At 45.1% G+C, this 3946-nt stretch overlaps 1 non-coding gene across 1 annotated transcript; it reads right to left on the bottom strand.

Annotated features, from left to right (window-relative positions):
• Window positions 1–3319: 3319 nt before the first annotated feature.
• Window positions 3320–3391, bottom strand: trnag-ucc (transfer RNA glycine (anticodon UCC)). The gene has a single exon. It is a non-coding gene; the product is annotated as a tRNA-Gly (tRNA).
• Window positions 3392–3946: the final 555 nt, after the last annotated feature.

Here is a 3946-nt window from a genome sequence, read left to right as displayed (position 1 = left end):
GTTGGAGGCCTTGAATCTGAGTTGGGAAATATAATTGGAGAAACATCATTCAATTTAGAAAGTCAACTATTCAAAATCAAACAACATGGATTACTGTAATTATTATAGTCCTTTCACGCCAAGTGGGAAACAGGTGATGTCTGGGCTGTGGCTGAGTGTTTGTGCCTGGTTACACAGCGTGTCCCTCTCTCTCCGCTTCAAATGCGCTTCTTTTGGCTCACGGCCTCATTCACACATCCAACTGACTGAAGCCCTTTAAAGCTCCTCTGAAGCCGTCGTTTGTTTCTTTACTTGACCCATTACCACCCTCCTTGCCTTGCACCATCATCCCTTTTTTAGCTTCATCACTCCTGCCCTCCACACGATCACAGACCTTCCCTATTGTTCTTTCCCTCACCGCCCCCTCTTTCCCTGCCTCTCTCCTTGCTTAAAAACTGTTAATTCTTACACTTCTTCAAGTTCTGACAAAACCTTAACACTAATCTGAAACGTTAACTCTGTTTCATTCTCCGCGGATGCTGCCCGACTTGCTGCGGATGTCCAGCATTTTCTCTTTATATTTCACATTTCCAGCATCCGCAGTATTTTGCTTTTGATTGGTTAAACCTCGCCCTTCGAAACCCCATCACAGAAATATCGGCGTGAGTTATACAATGGCGGATAACCTTACCCAAAATGCCCCGCGCGGTAGAATACGGTCTATCTCAATTCGAAGGGGAGCAGCGCGCAGGAGCAAGAAGGTCCAATGACCGGAGCATGCGCGGTGCTGGTCCCGGACACTGAGCTGGGCCGAGCGGAGTCTGAGCAACTCTGAGTGCGGCTCAGACGCTGAATCACAGCCGGGGTGCCCGGCGGACGGGCGGGCGGGCGGGGAGCCCCTGGCAACATTAAAACCCTCACCCAGCGCCTCCCCCTTCATACCCGCCGCTTCCCGGTTTCTTCTCCCGTTTCCACCGAGTCCGACTCGCAACAAACACCAGGAGCAACGCGCTCCCAGAATGCAGGCGGGCCTGGGGAGCATGCGCAGTCTGAACGGAAATATCAGCGCCTTGGAGATAGAGGGGTATCTGGGGCGCGGGGGATTGTGGTGCCTTCGGCCGCCATTAGTCGCCGGGCTTCGGTGAGTGTTTTTTTGCCCGTGTCGCGCACAGAACCGTGTCGAGAAATGCGGACTGAGGAGTTCAGAGCCGGTTTGCTGAACAGACACTGATCGTACAATGTAGAACAGTGTTTCTCAAACCTTTTTCCTCGTGACCCGATGGAAGAAAAGCACTTCCCTCAGGGACCCAAATCAATAATATCTTCTGACTGGAGTTTTCATCAAATCTCAATAAAGGTCAGGACATGCTCGCTCTTCTCTTCACTTCACTTCAAGTATTAACTAAAATTAGACATCGACGTTACTTGAAAAACATTTTAAATACAGTATAAATACAGTAAAAGATCAGGATCAGTTTTACTTAATTAATATGACAGGTGAGTCTGCCTGTTGTTCATGATCTCGTTCCAATCTGGATCAAGAGATGAAAGCGCTCCACGCATATCAGATGCGCTGTTGAGTCGGTTTCTTTCTCTTGTTTTTAACCTTCTCAAAGTTGAAAATCCCAGTTCGCACATGTCGGTTGTTGTGAACGGCAGCAACAACAGAACACTAATCTTACGTAATAGTGGATAATCTTTGAAAGCATTGATCCAAAAAGAAGACAAACTGAATGACTTGTGGCGTGTTTTCAGTGTGCTCACAGGTGAGTCGCACCAACTCGTTTTCTTGCTCAGGCATCAAGTTTAGCTTCAATATTGATTCAGGATTTTCGAAAGCAAAAGTATCTTTCACCCAACGCTTTTCCATCAAATTTTCAAAACCCTCTGCAGGGAAGTAGCGATCAAAATGGTCAGACAGAGCAGCGAGATGTAACTGTATGACACATTTCATTTCATTCCTTTTATCTTCATTGATGCTGTTCTCTCCACTCCAGAGGGCTGTGGATGTTCAGTCGTTTAGTGTATTCAAGATTGAGTTTGATAGATTTTTGGACAAGGCAATCAAGGGATATTGGGACAGGGCGGTAAAGTGGGGATGAGGTTGAAGATCAGCCATGATCTGTTGAATGGTGGAGTAGGCTCGAGGGGCCGAATGGCCTACACCTACTCATATTTCATGTGTTATTATCCTGAAAGAGGTGCGGTGCCCAGAGCTGAACACAGTACTCTAAATGAGGTCTAACCAGAGCTCTGTGTAACTGTGACATGACTTCCACTCCTTTTTATTTTATGTCCTTTGAGACAAAGATCAAAATTCTATTACCATATTAACTTATTTTTGCACCTTTTAGTGAATTCTGTACTTGGTCTCATAAATCCCTCTGCTCGTCCACAGTTCCTACTTTCTTGCCAATTAGAAATACTCTGATCTATCTTTTTATGGTCCAAAGTGGATGACCTCACACTTCCCCACGTTGAACTCCATCTGGCACAGTTTCACCCACTCACTGAATCTATCAATGTCCCTTTGCAACTTTCTGCTCACATCTATAATGCTTACTGTGCCTCACAACTTAGTGTCGTCAGCACATTTGGATATAAGGCTCGCTACATAAGAACGTAAGAAATAGGAGCAGGAGTAGGCCATAAGGTCCCACGAGCCCTCTCTGCCATTCAATCAGATCAGGGCTGATCTTGACCTCAACTCCACTCTCCCTCCCTATCCCCATATCTTTTGATTCCCGAGAGTCCAAAAATCTATCTATCTCAGCTTTGAATATACTCAACGACTGAGCATCCACAGCCCTCTGGGGTAGAGAATTCCAAAGATTCACAAATATTTGAGTGCAGAAATCTTTCCTCATGTCGGTCCAAAATGGCCGATCCCTTATCTTGAGACTATGAGCTCCAGTTCTTGACTCTCCGGTCAGGGGAATCAGCCTGTCAGCATCTACCCTGTCAAGCCGTCTAAGAATGCTATACATTTCAATGCGCTCACCTCTCATTCTTCTAAACTGCACCGAATATAGGCCAATTTTACACAATATTTCATCATACTACAATTGCAGCAAGAACTCCTTACTCTAAAATTCCAACACCCTTGCAACAAAGGCTAACATATCATTTGCCTTCCTCATTCTCATGAGACCCTTTGTAGCTCACTATTTCCAGCATGTTTTTCCTCTATTCCGTCGAAAGGGAAAAGAAATGAACGTTGAAAACATTTTACTATAATTACACCCGTTAATGTTTTGGAAGCAATATCCAACGGAACTGCATCAAATTCGATTGCAAACTTCGAGTTTCTGAAGGAAATAAACTAATAAGAATAATTAATTGCGATGGCTGGGAATCGAACCCGGGTCAACTGCTTGGAAGGCAGCTATGCTCACCACTATACCACCATCGCTACACATTAGTGGTAATAAAAGAGTTCCCAAATATCAGAGCCTGAACAGAAACTGCAGACTGTTGGATTTTGTTCTTCATTTTTCCTGGTTTCTGACGGATCCTTTCTCGCTCTGTTGCAGTTCCCGTCTCCGCCCAGTAGATGTCGCCAACTCCCAATCAATGGAAATTACACAACAGCCAGTAATTCTTCACCTGATATCGGCCGCATCACCCATTCAGTGAGGTTAAATAATTACATTAAATCATTACGGAGACCTGACTACCAGCTGGGCACGAATGGATGCTTAATATTCAAGTCTATAAGATCTTTAGAAAGGACAGAGAAGTCGGGAAAGTAGGGGGAGCAGCAATATTACTAAAGGACAATATTACAGCAGTTCAAAGATAGAATATCAGTGAGGGTGAGCGGGCAGTGTAAACACTCTGAGAGAGACCCATCACAATTGCTCCCACTGTAATCCTCCAGATGGTAGAAGAAGGGCGAGTGCGGGAGGATTTCTTCATTCGTTGTGAAAGTGTTTGTGAGATTGTGGAAATGTCTGGAAGAGGAAAA

This window comes from Heptranchias perlo, unplaced genomic scaffold, assembly GCF_035084215.1.
Source record: "Heptranchias perlo isolate sHepPer1 unplaced genomic scaffold, sHepPer1.hap1 HAP1_SCAFFOLD_70, whole genome shotgun sequence".
NCBI lineage: Eukaryota > Metazoa > Chordata > Chondrichthyes > Hexanchiformes > Hexanchidae > Heptranchias > Heptranchias perlo.
This window is presented reverse-complemented; position numbering and strand designations above follow the sequence as displayed.